The sequence below is a fragment of the Odocoileus virginianus genome, chromosome 27 (genome assembly GCF_023699985.2).
Source record: "Odocoileus virginianus isolate 20LAN1187 ecotype Illinois chromosome 27, Ovbor_1.2, whole genome shotgun sequence".
Lineage (NCBI taxonomy): Eukaryota > Metazoa > Chordata > Mammalia > Artiodactyla > Cervidae > Odocoileus > Odocoileus virginianus.
In genome coordinates this window covers 11,500,435-11,528,201 of record NC_069700.1, presented here as the reverse complement: position 1 = coordinate 11,528,201, position 27,767 = coordinate 11,500,435, and positions in this window count along the sequence as shown.

Below are 27,767 nucleotides of genomic sequence, written 5' to 3'. Positions count from 1 at the left end.
TGCAGAAAAATCAAGACCCCTTGGTTCATCTGCTTCTCCCTCTCATACTTTTCTCTTCCTGCATACATATTTTGTAAAGATTTTTAAAGTTTCCTCATATAATATGCCACTCTCACTTGGTTTTTTCCTCCTTTGAAAATGTAAAAGACTCCTTTAAATAGAATTTGCTTTGTTGAATCTGAGATAACAAAGGATTAAAGAAACAGCCAGCTGTTTTTGATAGTTAGAAGTGGGGAAGGAACAAGCTAGAAAATTTTCTGTTTTATGCATGTTTAGCTGCTGTTAGGTTCCTCCTTCCTTATTTTATTGTCTCATCCCTTGGGGAGGGGCACCAGGTTTTCACCCTCCACCCTTGATTGTTAAATCTTATGAGGAAAAAGCAACAGTGACTAGTATTTAAGTCCTCTCAAATTATCCACCCCCACCCCCCCACCCACACCCCCACCCCCTGTCTCTCAAACACAGACATGCAAACTCATAGTTTCATATGCAGTCTTTTAGTTTTTTGACTTGGGGATATAATCCTTTTTAATTTCTCATCCTTAAAAATGAACGAAAAAGGATGACGGTAGCTGAAACTAATAACAGCCAAGAATAAGAATTTGGTTCCTGGACAGAATTCTGGAATCCCAAATAGACAAAGCAATCCTGAGAAAGAAGAACAAAGCTAGAGTCATCGCATGCCCTTATTTCAAACTATGTTACAAAGCTATAGTAAACAAAACAGTGTGGCATTGATGTAAAAATACATAGATCAATGGAACAAAATAGAGTGCCCAGGAAGAAACCTATACATATGTGGTCAACTAATATATGACAAAGGAGCCAAGAATATACAATAGGGAAAGGACAGTTTCTTCAATAAATTGTATTGGGAAAACTGGTCAGCCACACGCAAAAGAATGAAACTGAATCACTTCTCTTACACTATACACAAGAAAATGAACTCAAAATGGATTAAAGACTTGAATGTAAGACTTAAAACGATAAAACTCTGAGGAAGAAAGCATAGGCAGTAAGCGTCGTGGCATTAGTCTTAGCAATGATTTTTTAGATTTGACTACAAAACCTAAGGCAACAAAAGCAAAAGTAAACAAGTGGGGCTACATCAAACTGAAAAAATTCTGCATGACAAAGGAAACCGCCAACAAAATGGAAAGGCAGCCCCACTCAGTGGGCGTAAATACTTGCAAGCCATATATCTTTAGGGCAGTCAATATTCAACATATATAAAGAACTCCTACAACTCAATAGTAAAACACAAAGAACTTGATCTTCTACCCACAAAGATGGGTAGACGATCTGCATAGACATTTTCCAAAGAAGACATATTGATGGCAAATAGGTACATGAAAAGATGCTCTATATCACTAATCATAGGGAAATGCAAATCAAAAACATAATGAAATATCACTCACACCTGTTTGAATGACTATTCTCAAAAAGATAAGAAATGAAAAGCATTGGTAAGGATGTGGAGAAAAGGGAACCCTCCTGGTACACTTTTAAAGGTAATGTAAATTGGTACAGGCACTATAGAGAATAGTATGGAGATTCCTCAAAAAATTAAAAACAGAACTACCGTATGATCCAGAAATTCCACTTCTGAACATTTATCCAAGGAAAATGAAAACATTAACTCAAAAAGATGCATCCACCTGATGTTCATTACAGTATTATTTACAATAGTCAAGATATGGAACCAACTCAAGTATTCATCAACACATGAATGGATTAAAAAAATATGGTATGTATACAATAAGATATTCAGCTATGAAAAAATGAAATCTTGCCATTTATGATGGACTTAAGGGCATTATGCTAAGTGAAATTAGTTAGACAGAGAAAGATAAAGACCAGATTATCTTATGTGTGGAATCTAAAAACAAACAAACAAGCTCATACTCAGATACACATAGATTGTTGGTTGCTAGAGATGGGGGTGGAGGTGGATGAAATGTGTGAAGAGAGTCAAAAGGAGATACACACTTTCTGGTACAAAATAAATAAGTTTTGAGGATGTGATACACAGCATGGTGACTGTAATTAATAATAGTCCTCTACATTCAAACCTTCAGGTTGCCAACTTCCAAAGATGCAGACATGCATTCACATGTCCAAACACCATAAGTGAGCTCATCTGTCTGGCGTACGTTGTCATGTGTGTGCATCCTCTACAAGTGGTTGTGCTTTTGTGTACATTACTGTACTAAGTACTGTATAGAGTACAGTATCTTTATTTCAAGGGTATCAGAAAGCCAGTGTAAAAGCAGTGGTGATGTAGCTAGTACTGCTAAGACACGCCAGGAATTGAAGACACAGAGAAAGAATGAAGAGAGACAGAGGAAGAAGTAACTGAAGAAGCAAAGAGATTCAGAATGCAGGAAATGGCAACGGCCACCCGAACATAGAATCATGTCATCTATGGTGAGAAAAAAGGAGCTACCACCTAGACATCCCCCGATTGTTATTCAAGAGGGTAAACAGAATTGAATCCAGCAAGGAGTCAGTATGGATGTGAGAGATGGACTATAAAGAAAGCTGAGTGCTGAAGAATTGATGCTTCTGAACTATGGTGTTGGAGAAGATGCTTGAGAGTCCCTTTGACTGCAAGGAGATCCAACCAGTCCATCTAAAAGGAAATCAGCCCTGAATGTTCATTGGAAGGACTGATGCTGATGCTGAAAGTCCAATACTTTGGCCACCTGATAGGAAGAGCTGATTCATTTGAAAAGATCCTGATGCTGGGAAAGACTGAAGGTGGGAGGAGAAGGGGACGATAGAGGATGAGATGGTTGGATGGCACCACTGACTCAATGGACATGAGTTTGAGTGAACTCCCGGAGTTGGTGATGGACAGGGAGGCCTGGCGTGCTGCTGTCCATGGGGTCGCAAAGAGTCAGACACGGCTGAGCGACTGAGCGACTGAACTGAACTGAACTGAACTGAACCGAGGAGCCAGAACCTGTGCCATCAATGTTAGGCATCAGTGAAATTACAGCTTGCCCTCCATCTCCTATTGGTAATCATTCTTCAGCTCTACAGTCTCCCACCTCCTCTCCCTTCTCCAGTTAGTAACTCTTCTTGCCTGTTTACTCTCTGCGGGCCCCTGTGTGACATCTATGGTACTGTACCACTGTGGTCTTCAAGGTACTGTACTGTAAGATTAAAAATGTCTTATTTTTATTTGTTTGTTATGTATTATTTGTGTAAAAAGTATTATAAACCTTTTACAGCCCAATACTGAGGGGGAGAGGGACAGATACTCAATCTCTGGTGCTTTTTTCTAAGGGCACTAATTGCATCATGAAAGCCCCACTCTCATGACCTCATCTAACCCTAATTAGCTCTTAAAGGTTCTATATCTAGATACCATCACATTGGTGACTAAGGCTTCAACATGGGAATTTGGGGAGGGACACCAGCATTTCAGTTATATATATTTATACACATACACACACTCACAAACACACAAAGAGTGCCAAAATATTAGCAATGGCCATCATTGGAGCTATAATCTGAACGTCCACAATAGGTTCTTACCATTAGTTTTATATCTTTTTTGGCCATCAAAGCGTTCTGTGGTTTATTTTTGTTGCTTATGCTATTTCATTGACATATACATATCATCTGAGCCATCAAGGAAGCCCCAAAATACTGGCGTGGGTAGCCCATCCATCCTCCAGGGGATCTTCTTGACCCAGGACTCAAACCAGGGTCTACTGCAGTGCAGGTGGATGGATGCCAGTTCAATTCCTGAGTCAGGAAGATCCCCTGGAGAAGGGACAGGCTACCCATTCCAGTATTCCTGGGCTTCCCTGGTGGCTCAGATGGTAAAGAATCTGTCTACAATTCTGCCTGCAATATGGGAGACTTGGGTTCAATCCCTGGGTTGGGAAGATCCCTTGGAGGAGGGCATGTTAGCCCACTCCAGTATTCTTGCCTGGAAAATCCCATGGAGACAGGAGCCTGGTGGGTTACAGTCCATGGGGTTGTAAAGAGTTGGACATAACTGAACAACTAAGCACAGTGCACATTTCATATTCATTTCCTCACTCCTTTTTACCCTTCCTCCCTTTCTTCCTTCTTTCAGAAGTCACCTCATGACATACCTTCTTTATATGTAAGAGCAAGGCTCTTAAAACTTGCTCTGAGATCAAGTTTATTTGAACAAGACCCTTGCACTATTATAGTACAGATGCACTTCTGCAATCGTCTCAGTGCTGTATGAGAGATTGTACTTTCTAAGGATACATTTTCTATTTGTTTTATTATCTTTGTACTAGGATAAGGACATAGTAGCATAGAAGTTAAGACCATGGATTCTGAAATCAGATTTCCTGGGTTCATTTTTCAGTTATATTACAGTTATATTAGTAGTGTTACAACCTTAGATAAGCAATTTAATCCAGCAGTACTTTCATCTCATATCTATAAAATGAGAGGAATAAACATAAGTACTTTACAGACATGTTGTAGGAGACCAATGAGTTCATGTATTTAAAGCCCTTAGAATAGTGTCCATGCATGTGAAGTACCAAATGAATGTTATTTACTATTATTATCATGCTCTAACATTATTTCTACTTCTAATGGATTGTTTCTTAACACCTTCTAGGCTACGTTTACTTTAAATCTATTATTATTATTTTTAAATGTATCTGTTATCAGTCATGATACTTGGTTTTTTTATTTTTTATTTATCTTTTTATTAGTTGGAGGCTAATTACTTTACAATACTGTAGTGGTTTTTGCCATACATTGACATGAATCAGCCATGGATTTACATGTTTTCCCCATCCCGATCCCCCCTCCGGCCTCTTTCCCCATCCCATCCCTCTGGGTCTTCCCAGTGCAGATACTTGGTTTTAGAAATTAACTGCCTTTCTTTCCAGAGATATCAGGTTGATAATTTTTTTGTGTGTGAAAAATCTCTTTTCTGATCTGCATAGCTGTATTTCATTCTTTGGCAAGTTATCATTCCATTTTCATAAGACAGAAGAATTAATCCAAGTTTTGATAACATATATAGAGTCAGAAATTTCTTTTCTGAAATTTTATTTTAAAGGTCATTATATTTCAACTAGAAAAACAAACAAAAAAATGCTTCTCTTCCTTCCTTTATTGTTTCCTTCCTTTTCAAGGCTTTCAATATATTATCCACTCTTGAATTTAACTTTTAAAAATTTACACGTTGCAATTTTATTTGGGCCTGTTATTCATTCTTATGTATATTCACAGGATACAATTTGGGTCACTAGGTTTGGTGAATCTGGCAGATACTTTATCATGCAAACTTGTACAATAGAAATAGCAGGATACGAGGAATCAGGGTCTCTGTGATCAAGTCTCAGGTTTTCCAGGGAATAGCCTGTGCAAGTCACTTCATTTCATGAAGCATTAAATTTTTTTTCCCTTCTAAAAAATGAGAAATGCAACTGGAGATCTTTAAAGCCTCTTTCATTTTGGAAAAACATTTAGATTCTAGGAAGATGGCATATGTCTATGATCAAGCCACAGCAGCCTGAACTGCACTCTTTGAACCTCAAAGCAGATTACCAATGCTATTTACCCCTTCTTCTGTAGTGTTAACAGCAGGATTGCTTGAATTTCTTATACCTGTAAGTTGTACTTGACTTTGGTAAAATATGGATGGGGTAACCACTGTAGTTTATATGTGAAGAGCTAAGGGGTAAAATCTTAAAACCTTAAACTTCTCCAACCAGCAAATGCTCCTGGGTGCCTTCCCAGCCTAAGAATGATGCTTATGTTAAGAAAGAAGGAAAACTGATAATTAAAATACATTTTATTTCATTTAAACCTGTCTAATGGTTAGCGGCATTATTCTTGGTGCTCATTTCTACCTAATGAACTTGCAATTTGTTTAACTAGAACAGGAGAAAATTTCCAAAGATGGTTCATGTTTGCCCTCATTGTTCTGTAAATGGAGTCACCTTTAAAAGGCGTTATTTCCTTGTCTCTGTTTAGGTTGTGCTTCAATGAAGTTGTCGTCCAACTAAATCCTATGAAGTGCGTTTCTCCCTTCATGTCACAGAGTCACAGTTTGATCAGTGTTCAGAAAGAGAAATTTTTTTCCCTTTCAAAATTGTGTGGGTTGAAAAATCCTCCTTGCTGTCAAGCTCTTCATGACTAATAAATGTTACCTGTATCAAGTCTTCTAATTATCTCCAAGATTTTGGATTTTAGAGCCAGCAATTTTATTATTTTACCATCTGCCAGGATATCTTTGGCAGGGTTCAGTAGAAAAATAGGCAATGTGGATGAAAATTTAACTCATTAAATACTAAACCTAAGTACAATGCCATGGAGGTTTGCTTAAGCAAAGCTGGTACTGCATTTGGTACCACTAGGTCCATGAAGAATTTGAGTGCTTGCCATGTCTTATCCTCCGACATGTCATTCACACAAAAGAAATTAAAGAGGAAGAAAATCTATTTTCTATGACAGTTAATATATAATTTCTTCTGAGAGTGTTTTCTTACTTAAATGACTTATAAGTTATTGCAAATTAACAAAGAAAACTAAAAACACAGTCATACATTTAAAAAAAAAATTTGCCCAGAAATAATGTTTGTATTGAGACTTAGGGTGTCTTTGTGATCCTTATAAATTCTTCCATCACACAGGGAATGTAGGCATATGAATTGCAGGCTGCCTGAATAGTTTAAATATCTCATAGATTGATTAAATTGCTTCTTAACAAAAACACTGCATGTATGTTCTTTTGCTTAAAGTAGACACCTATCTTTCTCTGTTATAAAGCTGCCTCACTACCATTTTAATGGAGAATTGATGTGATAGTATGCCCCATGCATCATGCTGAAAAGATTATACTGATACTCATCCAGTATACCTGTTCACATGTGTTTCTACATCTTTGAGCCTGTATTTGAACTCCAACTCTGCCACTTCCCATCTAGCCATAAGGAAATTATTTAATCTTGTCACTGTGCCTCTTGGATTCTGCCTCCATGGTCTAGGGATGATAATAGTACTGGTTTCAGGAGATAGATGTGAAGGTTAAATGAGTTAATGTACGTGAAACATGTAGAACACTAGTGCACAGTGATCCTTCAGTAAATGTTACCAATATGTAAACATTATTTATATTATTTGACCTAGAAATTGTGTTAAGAGAAACTTCTTAAAACATATATGTATGCAGAGAGATACATGTCGCAACATTATAATAGAATAAATATGGAAGTAATTATAATGACCAAATACAAGAAAAGTGATAACAGAAAGAACAAGCATATGATGGTATAGCTATTGTTGTTCAGTTGCTAAGTCATGTCCAACTCTTTTCAACCTTATGAATTTCAGCATGCCAGGCTTCCGTGTCCACTAGCTCCTGGAGTTTGCTCAAACTCATACTTGTGTTTACAGAGTCAGTGATGCCATTACTAATCTCATCCTCTGTCGTCCCGTTTTCCTAGAAAATTAAATGAAGTATGTAAAGACCTGAGCTTCCCTGGTAGCTCAGTGGTAAAGAATCTGCCTGCAAATGCAGGAGATGCAGGTTCGATCCCTGGGTCAGAAAGATCTCCTGGAGAAGGAAATGGCAACCCACTCCAGTATTCTTGTCTGGCAAATCTCTTGGACAGAGGCCTTGGTGGCCTACAGACTGTGGGGTCACAAAAGAGTTGGACATGACCTAACAACTAAGTAACATCATATAAAGATTTACATAACATATAAACTCCAATTTTATAATATAAAATAATAGAAACATAACACAAAATTGATGTAAATATAATTTCACTTATATAAATCAGTAAAGAAAGAGGGAATGAAATATAAAATGATGTAAATATACAGGGATGATCAGATTTATGGATGATTTTATTTGTTCACATCTTTGGGTTTTTTCTTGTAATAAATATGACTTCAGAAATAAAGAGAGAGTTTTTACTGTTACTCCATGTCTCTTTACCTTCCCAGGCATCTTTTGACTGTAGAGATAATCAGCCAGTGCCTCTGACCAAGCTGTGTTTTAATCCAAGAGTAACTACCCTCTGAGAATATTGCCTGTTTCAGGGAGCAAGAAGAACATGGTCTGGACCATGCCAACATGTGTTACTGTTGGCTGCCCAGTGGAGCAGAGGTACAATCAGAGTAAGGGGGTCCCCTAGAAAGCTCTCCCTAGGCCAGACTGTGTATGTGCACCCTGGAGCTTTCCCACCCGGAGCCATTTCCTACAATGGGACTCAATCGCTTTTTCCTCCTCAAGATATTTAGTCAAACTTTTTGCTGGTTGCAGTTGCATCTCCAAATTCGAGTTGAAGGGAAGAAGCCAGAACCTGGACTAGTTCTCTACTTGCTGTTGTGGTTGAGTCTCTCAGTTGTGTCTGACTCTTTGCAACCCCATGGACTGCAGCACACCAGGCTTCCCTGTCCTTCGCTATCTCCTGGAGTTTGCTCAGACTCATGTCCATTGAGTTGATAAAAATATCTGCTGTATCAGACTATATTTGGATGATGAGTATTTCAATATGATTATAGGACAAAATAGATGTCACAGAGGAAATAAGTTTGGATAATGTATGTGGAAATTAGGCTAGGAGTATAATCATTATGGAACAGCATGAATTTTTTTGAATAAGAGTAATATGAACCAATAAATTATTTTTTTATTTTCAAAATCTTTATTTTAATAAAACATTACTTGGTATCCCATTTATATAACTCTAAAAAATTCAGAGATTCTCAGACATTGCAGCACTGCTAGAAATACCTGCTTTTTAGATGCGGCCAATATCTCCTGTGAACCCATGAATTATTGAGAGAGATTCTTCTAGAAGGCTTTTAAAGAATTATACATGTGCTAATTCACAGGTAGAGTGACTATTATTTCTCTCTAGTGAACTCTTATGGTCAAACTGTATTAACAATGGAACTTTACTGGAGAAAAGAAGATGTAAAAATGTGTATGAAGAGACAAAAAGAAATACTGCACAAATGACCTCTTCCCCTAACAAATACGACTATTCACAAGAAAAAAATGCACATATATATATATATATATATATATGTGTGTGTGTGACACACACACTATGTCACTGACATGTAAACTATAACTATAAGTACTTGTTTCTAGAGTAGAGTACGAGTCAATAATTTAATGTCAGAAATACACAGAAACTTCAACTAAATAAAAACTATTCTAAACATTATAAGAAAAGAACATAGTGGTGCAAATTTTAAACAACTTAGTTTTGAAAGACTAGACACAAAATACAGGTATCAAGAACCCCCCCAAATAAAATAATAACATATTAATATAGAATACATGTTAATTTATATTCTACAGAGAGAAGATAATTCATTTTTAAAGGTATTAAAAGCTCTAGAGGAAAACATCAATACATTTTAAAAGGTAACACTTTGACTAATCACATTCTCATTGTTGAATTGTTGCCAAAAATTTTTGGAACAATATTTAAAGGTTAAGAAGTCACCACTAACAATGGGAAAAAACCACCTTCTTAGAGATTAAAATATATCTGCTAAATACCACTGAGATAAAATTATAAATTAAAACGTTGACTGTGTGGATCACAACAGACTGTGGAAAATTCTGACAGAGATGGGAATACCAGACCACCTGACCTGCCTCTTGAGAAATCTGTGTGCAGGTCAAGACGCAACAGTTAGAATTGGACATGGGACAACAGACTGGTTCCAAATCAGGAAAGGAATATGTCAAGGCTGTATATTGTCACCCTGCCTATTTAACTTATGTGCACAGTACATCATGCAAAATGCTGGGCTTGATGAAGCACAAACTGGAATCAAGATTGACGGGAGAAATATTAATAACCTCAGATATGCAGACAACACCACCCTTATGGCAGAAAACAAAGAAATAAAGAGCCTCTTGATGAAAGTGAAAGAGGAGAGTGAAAAAGCTGGCTTAAAACTCAACATTCAGAAAACTAAGATCATGGCATCTAGTCCTATCACTTCATGGCAAATAGAAGGGGAAACAATGGAAACAGTGACAGATTTTATTTTGGGGGGCTCCAAAATCACTGCAGATGGTGACTGCAGCCATGAAATTAAGAGACGCTTGCTCCTTGGAAGAAAATGATGACCAACCTTGAGAGCATATTAAAAAGCAGAGACACTACTTTGCCAACAAAGGTCCATCTCATCAAGGCTATGGTTTTTCCAATAGTCATGTATGGATGTGAGTGTTGGACTATAAAGAAAGCTGAGCACCGAGGAATTGATGATTTTGAACTGTGGTGTTGGAGAAGACTCTTGAGAGTCCCATGGACTGCAAGGAGATCCAACCAGTCCATCCTAAAGGAAATCAGTCCTGAATATTCATTGGAAGGACTGATGCTGAAGCTGAAGCTCCAATACTTTGGCCACCTGATGTGAAGAACTGACTCATTTGAAAAGGCCCTGATGCTGGGAAAGATTGAAGGCGGGAGGAGAAGGGGACAACAGAGGATGAGATGGTTGGATGGCATTACCAACTCAATGGACATGAGTTTGAGTAGGCTCTGGAAGCTGGTGATGGACAGGGAAGCCTGGTGTGCTGCAGTCCATGGGGCCACAAAGAGTTGGACACTACAGAGCAACTGAACTGATCTGATATATTAAGATTGGCCAGAGTGTAGGAAAATGGACTTGAATATATACTATTGTTGTATGAACTGATATAGCATTTTGTGGAATGCAGTGTGAGAGTACTTACCAAAATTAAACATGTACATGCCCCTTGACCTAGGAAACCCCCTTCTGGAATTTACTATAGGAAAATATTTATATTTCACTATGATATGCCCACAAGAGTAGACATTTACACCCTTTGTAATGTAATGTATGTTTAAATGAATCAAATAATATTTGAAAGAATAAAGAGACTGTAAGCAGTTGGTACTTTGAAAAGTTGGTTTGAAGTAAATTAGAAGAGAAAGCTTATTTATTTATAGTTTTATCTGTACTACTGGAAATTTTATAATTAATAAAAAGCAATGAAATACTGATAATATTCTCAATTTTAGAATATTTAGGAAATAATCATAAACTGATTTAAAAATATTATTATTATATATGTCTAAAGATATAGTCAAACACCAATTTAGACCCTTCACTGCCAACATTATACTAGAAAGGGTGAAAATATGTAAACAAAGTATATGATGATAGAAATTAAACCTATACAACAAAGCAAGTTCTAAAAAAAATGAGAAGAAAAATTTTAGAAATGAAAGTTGTAATGAATGATTCAGCATATACAGTCAAACACTGGGATTCTAATTACATATATGTTAACTAGACTTGGCTCAGTCATGTCCGACTCTTTGTAACCCCATGAACTATAGCCCGCCAGGCTCCTCTGTCCATGGGATTCTCCAGGCAAGAACACTAGAGTGGGTTGCCATTCCCTTCTCCAGAGGATCTTCCTGATCCAGGGATTGAACCTGAGTCTCCTGCATTGCAGGCAGATTCTTTCGTCTGAGCTACAGTATGTTAGACCATTTGATATTGTTTAACATCTCTTGATGATCTCTTCTTTTGGAGTTTTCCCTTTTCTCATTTATTTCAGTTTCAATTTGTGTACTATCTGTAGACTTACCTTTAGTTCACTGAAACTTTCCTTGTGCTATATGCTGAGTTGTGTTGTTCCGTTTCTCAAAAAAAAAAGAAAAGTTACATGTTGTAGTCCTAATCCCAGAATTTCAGAATATGACTGCTTTGGATACATGGTCTCTTTTGGTGACCTCTTTAAAAAATAATTAAGTTAAAATGAAGTTGTTAACTGGGTCCTACTCTAATATTGCTGATGTTCTTACAAGAGGAGATTAGGACATACAGATTCACACAGAGGGAAGTTTGCATGAAGACACAGGAAGATGACCGTCCACAAGCCGAGGAGAGAGGCCTCAGAAGAAACCAGCCCTGTTAACTCCTTGATCTCAGTCTTCTAGATTGCCCATTTATGAGGAAAAATGTTGTTGTGTAAATCACACATCCATGATATTCTGGCATGGCAGTCCTAGAAAACTATGACACTTGACCTTGCTAAGTCTACTGATAAGTCTGTAAGAAGTACTTTTTAATCTCCATTTCTTTGTTTTTCATTTCTAAACTTCTATTGATACTTTCTTACAGTTTGCTTTTCTCTCCTGAAGTCACCCAATTGATACTACATGTTACTTATCTTTCCAATTAGTGCTTTTGCCTGTTATTCATAGTTATTTGAATTCCTTGCCAGATAGTTCCAATATTGTGTCATATCTGAGCTTTTAAGAATTGCTTTGTTTCTTGGGAAACTTTTTCTTTCTTTCTTAATGCTTTGTAATTTTTGTAAAGACATCTTGTGTACCACAATACAGACTGAGACATATAATGCTTAAGCCTAGAAATGGGCACAGCGTTTTTTTTTTTCTGCTGGGACTTTACTATGGGAGTTAATGTTAATCTCATTAGAAATTGAGCTGGATTTGAGATTTGTTGTTGCTATGGTTATGATCTGTATACTACATATTTTTTTTTAAGTGAGTGGGAACTGTTTTGTCAGAAAGCTTTTGTGTTTTTCCAGTGTCTTCTCAACCCTCAACTTTTAATCTTTCCATTGTGCAGTGCCTCAAAGAGGGTCTATCTCTTGCAGGTTACTTCTTACCTGGAGCTGGTTATCCTCACCTGTAGGAGACTTGGGTGCTCTCTATTGTCCAACTAAGCTTCTGTATTAGGCCTGGACTAATACAGAATAACCCTTTTAGGCAAATGTGTTTGCTTTTATAAGTTATATCCTTCTCCTGTTTCAAATTGCCATATTATTCCAAAATGATTATGGGGATGTGTATCATTCAACCATCAACATATTAATGAGAGACATGTTTGGAGTATAGATATATACATGTGTCACCCCTCCACAGACATACACTTAATGTCTACTCTTAGAGACTTGCTGTGAAAAATTGTATAAAATTATGTTTTCCAGATTTCTAAAACCCTTCACTTTACATGTGTCCATTGAAATTTTCCTTTTATAAAATATTTTTATGATGAGATACATCATCACATACGAGGAAGAAATTATTTTATGTTATTTTTCAATAATCACCAGTAGCAGTCGTAGGCAAATAAAAAAATCACACTTTCATTAGACAGAAGAGCCAGCATTCCCATTTCTTTAAAGCAACAGCAAAGAAGTTTGTGCCCCCTGCTCTGAAAGTTTCTGGTGATACAGAGGAGAAACTCAGGGAGGCAGGGACCCAGACTTGCAGGGTAGCTTGACAGTGAATACAGCCCTCTCTCCACTAGTGATTAATTTACAGATGATCTTATCAACAGCCAGTTTTAGGAAGAGGTTCTGAGGGTGCCTTTTAGGGAAGAAAAATCAGCCTTGGAGTTCTGGGCACCCGGATGTTTGACTTTCAGGTACTTTGCTCGTTTGGTGATACCGTTTCATGAGGGGTTTTGTTTAGTTTTTCTATCAGTATTTCCCCTCACACTTCAGTAAAATGTAAAATAAACTTACTGGCTGCCAAAATCAAGCTTATAAGTAAACAGTGGTGGAGCGCGCGCAGGCAGGGTGCTGCACCAGAGGCCACGGAGAGGAATGAGCGACCAGCCTTCCCTAAGCCTTTATATGATCCTCCTTGAAATGACTAATAAAAGCAGACTAAAATATCCAGGAGGAAAGCATAATTTTTGAAAAGATTATAAAGCAAAGAGGCCAGCAACAAATATGTGACACAGAATGTTCTGAAGCTGCTTCACTTTTCTCACTGTCCAAGCTGTTTTGGCTTAGTTTCAGGCGCCAGGATATGGCTCAAAGGCACTTCTGTCTTTTGAAAATCTTGTCCGTGCCAAGAACTCTTGGTCCAGAATGCCTCTGGGAGCCTGGCTTGGTTCTGGGGAACTGGCATAGACTCTGGAGACATAGAGAGAGAAAAAAAAAAAAAAAATATATATATATATATATATATATTTTTTTTTTATTCTGAAACCTTCTTCCTCTCCCTTAACCAGCTCTATCTCTTTTCATTTTCTTCACAGTTTGAGATATCCTGAGGTAGATGGAAAGCAACCAGGAGCACAGAATAGTAAGTGAGGAAGAATTTTCCAAGGTTCTTAAACCAAAATTATAGACGGGAATACCAGTGACTTTGCTCAAGCCTTCATTGAATCTTTCTAATCTCTGTTCCCATATAACCCCTTCAATCACTGCACCTATCAACACTCAATTTTCTCTTTATCTGAATTCCTACGGTTTTTACATTCCATCATTTATGCTGATTCTTTAGATTTTTACTCTAGAATTATTCCTGGAAATTTCAAATCTTCAAGGTTGCATCACAATTTTATATTTGCTTTTTAAAGTTAAACTCCATTTGTTGAAAGCTAGACATAGGCACCCTTTTGCTTAACTCTTTCAAAGCATAGTGTTAATAGAATCCCTGTATAAGTATGGCTGGGAAAGTCATCATAGTTCCTCTTTGCTTCTGGACATCATACAGCAGGAAAACAACAGCAAAAACCTCTAAAACTCTAATTTTTATCGAACCTGGATGATAAATATAGTCAAAAAAAGCAAGGTATTTCGGAATTATTAAAAAAAAAAAGTTAGAATTCTCTTGGGAGGCAGTGAAGCTATGAAATGTCAAGAGTGATAACAGGCCCAACAGAAGTAGAGCTCAGAGGATAATAGCAAAAATATAATAGTTCTTGAAGGTGAGAGGTTCACCCTGAATTTAAAATTTATAATCTTGTTTGAAAAAAAATTCTGCTGGAACTACAGTCAACAAGCTGTTGACAAAACCCCACCGTTCACTGCATTTGACTCAGAATCAGAGGGATTAGGGGTGGAACACGTTCACATACTTGAGCCATACTTGTATAGAGAACTGTCTATCTTTGTTACAGCAAATAAAGATCCTTTTTGTAGTAAAAATTCAATGGTTACTCTGGCAACAACTGCCTCTCTTTCCCATCAATTCTGTAGAGGATACTAATCCAAGAAAATCCAATTTATTCAATGATGAGTAATAGGAAAAGAACCAGAAGAACAACCATACAAAATTCTTACATGAAAACAAATGTGAAAAACAGCATGAAAACTCATTCCAAAATGAATGCTCACAAGAAAAATGGTGACACAAAGACTAAATATTTGACCTCAGTATCTACCAGCAAGTAAAAGAATGTCAAGCAGTATCCTTTTTAAGTGTATGACAGAAAGTGAAAGTGAAAGTCGCTCAGTCATATCTGACTCTTTGCAACCCCAGGGACTATACAGTCTGTGGAATTCTCCAGGCCAGAACACTGGAGGGGGTAGCCTTTCCGTTCTCCACGGGATCTTCCCAACCCAGGGATCAAACCCAGGTCTCCTGCATTGCAGGTGGGTTGTTTACCAGCTGAGCCACAAGGGAAACCCAAGGGAAGTAATACTAGAATTCAGAGGTAAGAGGGAATTACACCAGGAAGAAATGAAAATTGAACTGGTAGAACTCAGGAAAAATTGAAGGAAAACCAAAATCAGCACATAAATACAGAAAATGCAAGGGACACTATTGAGCGACATACACTATGGCAAATATAATAAAGGAAATAAATTACAGAAATGAAAAGAATTAACAAAATGAACTAGAAACAGCAAAATAAAACAACTGTAAAGGTTACAGATAAAATGAGAAACAGAAAAGAAGCAATAACTAAAAATCCAACACATGTATAATTGAAATCTCTTAAGATAAAAAAACAAACATGCAACATAATGGAAAATAACTTATCTCAAAGAAATAATTCAAGAAAAATCTTCATAATTAATATGTCTTGAATATTCACATTGGGAGGATAATGTTCTAGTGAACACTGAAACTGATACAGCAACACCATAACTATGCTAATAATGTTATAGAAAGTCAAAGATTTAAACAAGAGGATCATTTGAGTGATCGAGAAAAAAGATTATGCTACATATAAGAATAAGATAAAACAACGAAGCAGTCTATATGTTTCTGCATAGTCACAAACAAGGTCAGAAGTCAGTACAGTAACATGTAAAAGGTATTCAATAAAAGAAAGGAAGAGACCCATATCTTATGATCAGGTAAATTTATCTTCAAGATTATTTAATATACAAAGTAAAATAATGAGGAAGAAAATATTGATAAAGAAACTAAGATGAAGGAAGGAGAGTATAGCAAAATTGCTACTATTGTTCATATTAGGAAACTAATAGATACCATTATAACTAAAAATATATTGGGTAGAGTAGGTACCAGCTAATCACAAATTATGGGCCAAATCTGGTCCAACACCTAGTTTTGTATGGCCTGCAAAATAAGAATGCTGCTTACAGCTTATGTGATACCCGGGGAATAGAATGAATGATAATAGGTCATGATGTGAAAATTGTATGAAATTCAAAATTCAGTATCCAGAAAAAAGTTTTATAGGACCACCAACAGGCTTATGCATCTACATATTGCCTGGGGCTGCTATTTTGTTAAAATGACAGAGTTGATGACAGAGACACTGTTATGTTTTTTAATTCTAATGATTTAGAAAAATGGTAGCTCTAATCTCTGAAGACAAAATCTGGTTGTTTAAAAAAAAAGAGAAAAATCGTTAGTTAATCAGGAAAGAGAAAACTGCAATTAAAAAGAAAGAAACAGAACTAAACAGTAAAGGAAGAATTAACCACACAGGAACTGGGGAGATTAAGGAATCTTAAGAAGATGAAATTAAAAAACTTGGATGAAACAGTCTTTTTAAGAAAAATATGATTTACACTAAATGACATCAAGAAATAAGAATCTAAATATTTAGAACTACTTCAATAGAAATGATAGAAGATAAAATGATCAAAAGGTTATTTTCAGCAAAGCTGCAGGTTTAGTCACTTTTATAGGGAAATTTAAAAGCAAATAAAACCAGGGCTATTTCAACGTTTCAGAGAATAACAGACAAAGGAATTTCTTAAGATTGTTTCTGGAAAAATGGTGCAAAATTTATAATAAAACTTGACAAAGATGTTCTATACACAAATAAAACTAATAGATTAATCTATTACCAAAAAAATGAGGGCACCATTTCAAAGAAAATGTACCCAAAAGCATACAAAAAGAATAGTTATTTTGATAGAGGAATTTATTCCAGAAGTACAATGATGGTTCATTATTAGGAAAAATGTTCATATGTAGTTTATAATATTAGAGAAAAATTATGATCATTTTCATATATGATGAAAAGTCATTTGGCAAAATATAATAGCCATTCCTTACTAACACATTCAGTTAAATGAGTATAGATGGACACCTTTTACACACAGTAAACATATATTTGTCTCAATCCAGAAGTCAGCACTGTGCTCCCTGGAGATTGACTAGAAGCATACTCATCAAAACCTAGGGTCTGTCATATAGTGAAGTCAGAGAAAGAAAAACAAATATTGTATATTAATGCATATATGTGGAATCTAGAAAAATGGTGTGGAGGAACCTATTTCCAGGGCAGCAACAGACTCAGACGTAGAGAACGGATATGTGGGCACAGTGAGGGAAGAGGGGATGGGACAACTTGGGAGATTAGCACTGACATATATACACTACCATATACACTACCATGTATAAAATAGATAGCTAGTGGGAAAATGCTGTATACATAGGGAGCTCAGCTCTGTGATGACCTAGAGGGGTGAGATAAGGGTGAGATGGGAGGGAGAATACAAGAGAGAGGGGATATATGTATACATATAGCTAATTCACTTCATTATACAGCAGAAATTAACATTGTAAAGCAATTACGTGCTATGTGCTTAGTCGCTCAGTCGTGTCCGACTCTTTGCAACCCCATGGACTGTAGCCCACCAGGCTCCTCTGACCATGGGGATTCTCCAGGCAAGAATACTGGAGTGGGTTGCCATGCCCTCCTCCAGGGGATCCTCCCAACCCAGGGATCGAACCCAGGTCTCCCACATTGCAGGCAGATTCTTTACCATCTGAGCCACCAGGGAAGCCCAAAGCAATTATACTCTAATAATAAAATAAAATCAGGATCAAGAGAAGAATGCCATAAAGTATCCCATAAAGTATAAGTGTGTGTGCATACTCAATTGCTTCAGTCGTGTCCGACTCTTTGCAACCCCACAGACTCTAGCCCACCAGGCTCCTCTGTCCATGGGATTCTCTAGGCAAGTATACTGGAGTGGGTTGCCATGCCCTTCTGCAGGGGATCTTCCTGACCCAGGGATTGAACCTGTGTCTCTTATGTCTCCTGCACTGGCAAGTAGGTTCTTAACCACTAGTGCCACTTGGGAAACCCAAAGTATTAACATCACTAGTCAAAACAGACAAGCCGAAGGAAAATAAGAAGGAAAAACATTATAAACTGTAATTATGTGGCAATAACATGATGGAACATTTGAAAATCCAAGGGAATCAACCAAAACACTACAAAGAGTGAGAGAATTCAGGGAAGAAATGGGGCATAGATACTAATAAACAGAAAGCAATAAATTTATTATGTACCAAAAGCAAGCAGTTAAAACGCCTAATGGGAAAAACATTTAAAACAGCCAAAACCAGCAAAACAATATATTTGGAAATAAACTTTAAAACAATGTAGAAATCCACACAAAGAAAAAACAAATGTGAAGGCAAAGATGGATTTTTCAATAAATGGTGTTGTAGAATAACCCATCTGGGGAAAAAAGAAAAACTGAATCCATATTTCACACCAAACATCAGGAACAATTCCAAATGGAGTTTTTTTTTTTTTTTTTAAACACTCAAGAATGAAAGTCTTAAAAACAGTAGGAAGAAGTAGGAAAATTCATTTGTAAATGTGAAGTGGAGAAAATCTCTTTTAATCAACAACTCAGAATCCAAATTGCAAAAGACAACATGAGAAAACAGAAAAGAAACTTCTGCACGCAAAAGCAGTAAGATAGAAAACCACGAATAAAGTCAAGAGACAAATATAAAATGAGGGGAAGGAACTGCAATTCATATAATAGGCAGCATGAGCTTTTTTTTTTCCGCAATAAAAATAGCTTCTTAAAGTCAATAATGAAAGACAAACAGTTGAATAGAAGAAAAAAAACTAGATTGGACAGTTCATAGACAAGAAGCTTATAAAAACACTGAAACATATGAAAAGTAATCAATCTCACTTAAAATAAAACTGCCTAGATACACCATTGTTTTAACCGATCAGGTTAACTCAAATTCCAAAGTTTATAACTTCATTGGTGAAGCTGAGGGGCAGTTGGCGTCATGCACTGCTGACCGAAACCCAGAGTCTCAGGACCTCCCAGACCGGGTGCTGGGCGTCCTTCTGTAAGGTCTCTGATGCCCCAGTGGATCCTGTTCAGTTAGAACCAGTAGGCTTGCTCCCTTTGGCCACAGTCGATCTAAAGCTTCAAATCTTTTCCAGTTTATCCCAAGTATAAACCACTTTATTTGCTTTGAGTGTTACGATGGGGAAAAGCTTGGGAAACCCTGAAACAGTACCATTGTTAGAGATAGCAATTTGTTTCTACCCATCCCAAATTACAAATTTGTATAACTTTTGATGCATCTTCAATTCAGGAATTAATCCTGTAGATGTACCTGCAGGTGTGTTCAATGAAATATATTCTAGGTTATTCAGTATGTCAGTATTTGTAATATTGGAAGCAATTCAAATGTCCATCCAGAGTTTACTGGGGGGTTAGGTAAATTATAATCATCCAAACAATGCGATACTGGCAGTGATGCTAACAAAAGAGGAGAGAGAAAAATCAGATTCTGATGTAGAAAATATCTCCGAGTAAATAACTAATCAGAAAAAAATGAGTGTGCAGAACAATGTACATAGAATGCTAACTTTTGTCTGAAAACACAGAGAAATAATATATATTCATATTTGCTTCATACGTATTAAAAAAACTCTGGAAGGGTGCATAGTAGACACTGCTTTTGTGAGGTCAGGGAATGTGAAGGGGAGAGAAATGAGGAGGATCAGAGGCAGCAGGAAAACATTTCACTGTACATATTTCCATATTTTGTCCTTGTTTTTTATTTTTGAATAATATAAATGTATTGCTATATCAAAGCTATTAAAAATGAAAACAATGCAGCCTTATCTATCTCCAAAAGTAGGAATTAGCAAATGTGGTAGAGTTAATGAGGAAAGCTGTTATGTCAAATTTCAGAGGCAGAGGAATATATATTGAATCCCTCAGGGCACACCCTGGACAGCAAGTGGTAAATATCTTCCTGAACAATCCTTCCCCCCCCCACCCAACACACACACACATTGCCTGTAATGGTTCACTCTGCTCTGATGCTTTAAAGACATGAAAGAGTGGGCTCCTTTATGAGTTATTTGCTTTCCCCTCCATCAGGTTCAAAGCAGCTACATTTTGGTAGTATTCTTTACCTTTAAGGAGAGCTAGACTCAATCCCTTTGGATAGAAAGTGGAATGTACACACTACTATATTTAAAAGAGATAACCAACAAGGACTGACTATAGAGCACATCGCATACTGCTTGTTTTTTTTTTTTTTTCTTTTCTTTCTTTATTTTTTCCATTCATTTTTATTAGTTGGAGGCTAATTACTTTACAATATTGTAGTGGTTTTTGTCATACATTGACATGAATCAGCCATGGATATACATGTATTCCCCATCCCGATCCCCCCTCCCACCTCCCTCTCCACCCGATCCCTCTGGGTCTTCCCAGTGCACCAGGCCTGAGCACTTGTCTCATGCATCCAACCTGGGCTGGTGATCTGTTTCACTATAGATAATATACATGTTTTGATGCTGTTCTCTTGAAACATCCCACCCTCGCCTTCTCCCAGAGTCCACAAGTCTGTTCTATACATCTGAGTCTCTTTTTCTGTTTTGCATATAGGGTTATCGTTACCATCTTTCTAAATTCCATATATATGTGTTAGTATACTGTAATGTATTAGTGTTATTAGTGTATTAGTATAACGTAATGTGTTAGTATACTGTAATAACAAGGACTGACTATAGAGCACATCGCATACTGCTCAATATTTTACAATAATCTGCATGGGAAAAGAATCTGAGAAAGAACAGATACATGTGTGTATGTGTGTATAAATATATATATTTATATAAATACATAACTGAATCCCTTTGCTGCATACCTGAAACTAACACAACATTGTTAATCAAATATTGCTCCAAGATAAAATAAAAATTAAAAGTTGAGTCAAATCGCTATTCAAGGCAATAGAGTGTAGAGATCCCAGACTCTGGGAGAGTCTGTTGGGCATGAGCTTAGATTCCACCTTTAGAAACTTTCTTATTTGGCTATAAGGTTAAGATCTCCTCAGCAGGAAAAGAGAGATCATAGTAACATCTACCTCCTGGGCGCTTAGAAAGAGTAAAACACATGTAACACGTCTAGGAGAGTGTGCGTCACTTGGAAAAGGCTCCATAAGTTTTAGTTATTGTTCTTTTTGGTATGCAACTCTTGAAATTGTTAATAACATCTTATCCCATGAGTCCCACTGTATATTTCACCTGTACCCTCCATTGTCCCCTAAGGAAGGACTGTGTGTGGCCTGCTGCTTTTTAAGTTAACTTGGAGAGCAGACACCAGACTAAAGTTTTCTGATATTTTTCTTATTTTTCAAAGGACAACTAAATGTCAGTCTGAAGGTGACAGATTGCCTCTGAATGTGTATAGTGCTGTGACTACACATGAGCTCTTAGAGTCAGCTAAATAGAGATCATGTCCCAGCTTCACGAATCCCGTATATCTTCTGAGTCTCAGGTTCCTCTCCCCAGTCAGTGTAATGTCAAGCTCATAGGGGCATTGTGACAATAATGAGACGCTGCGTGCATGATGCCAGGCAAATACATAGCAGGTGCCAATCAAAGGGCTATTATGTTCTTTTGCTAATACATCATCGTGACTCACCTCAGAGACATCTAGCACATAGCAAATAAGGAGAGAAAAAAATTGCAACTGAAAGAAAAATTCCCAGGATAAATGCATAATGTTTTCATTGAAGGGAAGGCTAAGGTTAATTTTTTTTTTTTTTTTTTTTTGGAAAACTTCCATCTGATCCATCACCCAATTCCTTTCCAGGGCGTAGACATCAGAATTGGTATCTTTATCTAACTTCAGAGGTTCACCACACCCTCTCCAGATTCTTATGGAACATCAATTGTCTTTTATGTTTTAGGTCTTGGCTCTTAGAGGAATATTCTCTCTTTCTTTTTTCCTAAATAGTACAAGGTCACACGTTACGAAAGCCCTACAGTTCACAGGAGAGAATCTCGTGAGGGGCTGCAGCTGTCTCAGATTTTCCTGAAGAAATGTTTGCTTCTTTCTCTTGCCCAACACCATTAAATGTTCATTTGGTAAATCTTATTTTACTATAGTAATAATAATAATTCAAATGAAGTTCAGAAGTGCAACCATCTTGCTCGCTGTTGCTCTTGCTGTCTTCAAATCTTCTGATAGAAAGGCTTTTATACAATTTGCCATAAGGCAGATATTCTTAAGCTGCCTCCCTGCTGTTTGAGTTCAGTACATCAAAATAAGTGTACAGTCCATGAAGACAACTCTGAGGCCGTTAAGGAGGATCTGCTGCCCTAACCACATCTCTGGAGTCCTGGCTACCTAATATATGGACTTCTGGGGCGTGAGGTGCTACTCAGTTTTCAGTTTCAATCTGTTCCAAGTCCATGGGGAGACCACAGTGATGAAATGTTATCATTATGGCACCAATGCAAGCCTCAGATTATTAAGTGTATCACAGTGGATAGACCATCTGTCATGATATAAATCGGTTTGATCAAAAATATATGCTGGGAACTTACATGAAATTTCATAACATGGTCAAAGGTTTATGCCCCAAGGATAGAGATGCATAGTACAGAGACATGCATCATTAGAAATGTATATATGCACACCTAGCACCAGATATACATATACATCTGGATTTTGATTTCATCAGTTCTGTAAGAAGGATACTAACATCTCCTAGTGTAATTACATACTGTCTTTATAAGTATACAAATTGAGTAAGAAAGTCAGTTAAAATTTTCATTTCATGTGTCTCAATCAGCATATTAAAAATTTTTTAAAGTTTCCGGAGCCTGGGTATACTCTTTTGCAGGCATTCATCATAGCACCTTTAAAATTCTACTTCTTGTCTTGAGGCAAAAATAATGATTTAGATCAGCTTGCAGAACTAATTGGATAAATTAAGCATTGTTAACTGTAGTGACATCAGGAATCTTGGAGTGAAACGTAGCTTAAATGTCATCTTTTCAACCAAATGCTTTTTATAAAAGTAAGTTATAACTTGGGTTTCCTAACTCTACCCGCTGCCCCTATTGTTTCTTTTTTTCAGGAGCTCTGTTGAGGGGTGGATTTCATGTTAGACAGAAAGGGTATCATGGAGACACAAAAAACCATATGTTCTTGGGCGTATAGGTTTGAACCATATTTAAATCATATGAGACGATAGCATTGAGTAGAACTGGTTGAAGTATCACACATAAACATTAAAAGTGGATTAATTTTATTTTGTATTATGTTCCAGTTGGATTCTCTTAAACAAAAAGCCGTCATTTTTTCTACAACCACCAACTTTATAGCAGATGTTATACATTCTTTGAAAGCGAAAACTGACATTTATCTTTGTATTTCTTTTAGCACCTGTGTAAAGATTTCTAATAAATGCTTGGTGGATAAATTAATGGTTTCTTTAGAAAGTTCTTCTTGTTAACTCATATAATTGAACCAATATACTACGTGTATTGAACCTTACATACAGATTTGTATTAATAAAGCATGTGGTTCATAAAATATTGGAATTTGCTATACTTCCATGTGACTTTGATGTGCCTAATTCCCACAAGGAATAAATGGAAAGATGAATTTCATTTATGTGTCTTCCTAGGTCAATTTTTTTATGGAGGAATTTGTCAATGCCTAAGTATCAAATGCAAATGTTACACGGCTCCTTCTTCTCAGTACTTTTCTTATTGATCTTAACTCCAAGTGATAACATTCATTAGAGTTGCATTGTAAAATCCAATTTTTATTTACTAGCACAACTGGAGTTTTATAGAGAATAAAATTCAAACTCTATCTTTCTCAGAGCTTTAAGGAAAACTTTGAGGCTATTCATCACTTTTCTTTGAAATTTACAAAAAAAGAAATATCCTAAGAGATGATGCCATTTTGAGTAAGAATTGCTTTCAAGAAAGAGCAATTCTATCTATCTATCAATCATCTATTTATCTATCATTTATCTATTGAGATAGGTTTGTTTAGTTGATGAGAGCTTGGGATCCCTAAGGCTAAGCCCATGGATTAATACACAAGGGGTTGTTTCTATAACCATGAGCTGCTCTATTGATCATGGGGACAGGATTGTACATACATGTTCTGGTCACCAAAGGACTGAGTGATGAGTCCATTCACATTATCACTACTAGAAAAACAACTCAGAATGTGAGTTCCACGTTTGGTGGATCTACAGTCTATATTACTTGTTTCTTGGTACCTCTCTGTGGTGTTATTCTGGGCATTATGTACGTACGGGGAACACATCATTTGACTCATTTAACTCAGGTAACACCTTCACTCTCCTTTGCTCTTCATGTTCTGTTTTTCCTCATCCAGAACTCATTTCCACATCAAGGCCTTCATTCCTGTTTTTCCTTCAGGTTCAAATATTCTCTTCCTTTCACTCTCTATTCCTCTTCCTCTCTTCACCGGACCAATTTCTAATCAGCAGTCCATTCTCACCTGTTTTTTTTTTTTTTTTTAAATGTTGATCATTTTTAAAGAGGGCTTCCCATGTGGCGCTTTGGTAAAGAATCATCCTGCCAATGCAGGAGACACAAGATATGCGGGTTTGATCCCTGGGTTGGGAAGATCCCCTGAGAAGGGAATGACAACCCACTCCAGTATTCTTGCCTGGAAAATTCCATAGACAGAGGAGACTAATAGGTTATAGACCTTGGGGTCACAAAGAGTCAGGTACAACTGAGTGAGCACTTGAGCACTGATTTTCAAAGACTTTACCAAACTTGTTACAATATTGCTTCCATTTCATGTTTTAACTTTTTGGCTGCTAGACATGTGGGGTCCCAGCTCCCTCACCAGGCATCAAATTCTCACCCTTTGCATTGGCAGGTGAAGTTTTAACCACTGGACTGCCAGGGAAGTCCCAGTTCTCACTTTGAATGTCATTTCCTTGCTTTTTCTTTACTGGTATCACCATTCACAATCCCACCCTGCACACACAGACTTTATAGACTCTTAAAACCTTATGTACCTCCTTCATAAAATTTATCATTATTATGGTATAAGAAATTGAGAGGCTGGTTATAAACTGTCTTCTCCATAGAATGGTAGTTCCATGTGGGCAAAGACAAGGTTTTCTTGTTCTTCTACATACTCCCAGCATATAGTAGAGATTTAATTATTATTTTTGAATAAATTAGTATAATGATACTATTTTTATACTTGTAGGTTGCTGGAAAATTGTATAATACTTCACACAATAATTAGGATTTCAATAGGTGAGGATATACTAATATTTTGAATCCATGAAAAATGTTTTGAAATATAAGGAAAAGGCATAAGTTGTAAAATGAGAAGGAAACAAGATTCAGCATTGTTAAGTATAACATGACCTAATTGGTATATGCATAGGAAAACCCAGAAAGAAAATTCACCAGAATGCTCAAAGAATTTTTTCTCAAATACTCAAAGATGAGATATTAAACATACAGTTTTGTAGTTTCCATATTTTCCTTAACTAACATGAATTGAGAAAATAATGTTATTAGAGAAATAAATATTTTTATTATTTATTCATCATTTTAAAACACTGCTTTTCCAGATCCTGGGCAAAAGCAAGCATTTTTGATAAAAACGAGTCTCTACCTGCTTAAACTTTCATCCTTATGAGAAAAAAAATCAATAAACCAGTAAACAAATAAATAGAGAGTGTCATATAATAGGTGCTTTGAAGAAATACTACAGGGCATTATGGCAGAAAATGACTGATGGTAGAATTTTAGATAAGAAGCTTATGATGAGCTGTTCACAACAAAAGCAATAGGTAACAATGTTTCAATAACTGCCCTAGGCCAGGCAACCCGGTAGATGTCTCAAGTGTTTGACCTCATTTGCTTTTAACAATAATCCTAAGAAACAGGTGTTGTTCTTATTCCCATTTTAACACACAAGGAAGTGGACATTTAGAATCAAGATTTTAACAGAAAATTTGTGGTGTGCCTCCATCAGAGTATTCATCATATTGTACTTACTCATTTAGTTCTCTGTCTTCATTGTAATATTCTCTGCTTCATGACTAGAGTACATATTTCAGAGCCTGAAACATAATTTAAAATCTCATCACATGTTTGTTCAATAAATGAATATATGAATAATTTTTTTAAAAAAGAAAATTCATCATTAGAGAAAGGAAGTATTATTCTGGAAATTTGCAAAAAAAACCCTGTAATTCTTAAAGTGAATTATTATATAAAATTGTTATGTAACATGTTCTCTAATCTCTTCCTGTTTTCATATAATAGGAGGAAAAGTATCTATGAAAAAGGAACAGACAGTCATAAAAAAATGTTAAGGTGAATCATGGATTAACTTTAAAAAGCACTAGTTGGTTTTATTAAAAACTTACAAAGTAGTTTAAAATAACATAACATATTTAAAATCCAAACTGGAAGATTTAAAAACTTTAATGGGGTAACTTAACACACTCAAACTTTTTCAACCTAGGTGTCTAATAAGTTCAACACAATAGCCCATAAGAACCACACAAAGATAAAAATTATAAAATTTATGAAAAAGATAAACTTTAATTAATAATGAGTCATATTGTTATAAGACTTAAAATATATCAATTCTTATGTATTAAATTTACAAGTTTAAATATTGTTCCAAATATAACTTAAGGGAAGTGAAGTGAAAGCCGTTCAGTTGTGTCTGACTCTTTGCGACCCCATGAACTATACAGTTCATGGAATTATCTAGGACAGAATACTGGAGTGGGTAGCCTTTCCCTTCTCCAGGGGAAATCTTCCCAACCCAGGGGTCGAACCCAGATCTCCCACACTGCGGGTGGATTCTTTACCAACTAAGCCACAAGGGAAGCCCAAGAATATTGGAGAAGGTAGCCTATCCCTTCTCCAGAGGATCTTCCCGACCCAGGAATAGAACTGGGGTCTCCTGCATTGCAGGCAGATTAAGCTCAAATACAATTTAAAATATATTTAATTCTGGGCTCATCAAGAGGCTAGATATGGCCAATGAAAGAATCAATAAACTTGAAGATATATCAGTAGAAACTTCCTAAACTGAAATGCAAAAGTAAAAAGATGAAAAAAAAAAGGGACTAGACTATCTAAGACTATGAGATGATTACAAACTGTACAGCATATATGTAATTGGGATAACAGAGGAAGTAGAAGAGAGAATATAACAGAGGAAATATTAATATCTGAATTAATAATGGCCAAAATTTTTCCAAAATTAACAACAGACATTATACCACAGATACCTCTTCCAGCTGACATAGGTGTTGACATCCCTCTGAGTCAGTTTCATTGGACCCTTCTCAATTCATTCATTTCTCCCCAGCAGCCATTGCCACTACTTCCTAGGTGGAGAAAGGAAGTAACAGATAAAGCTATCTTCTCAAGTTGGATCTCTTGCACTTGGGAGTGCTGGAGAGGATGCTGAAGTTTAGGTTGACTCATCA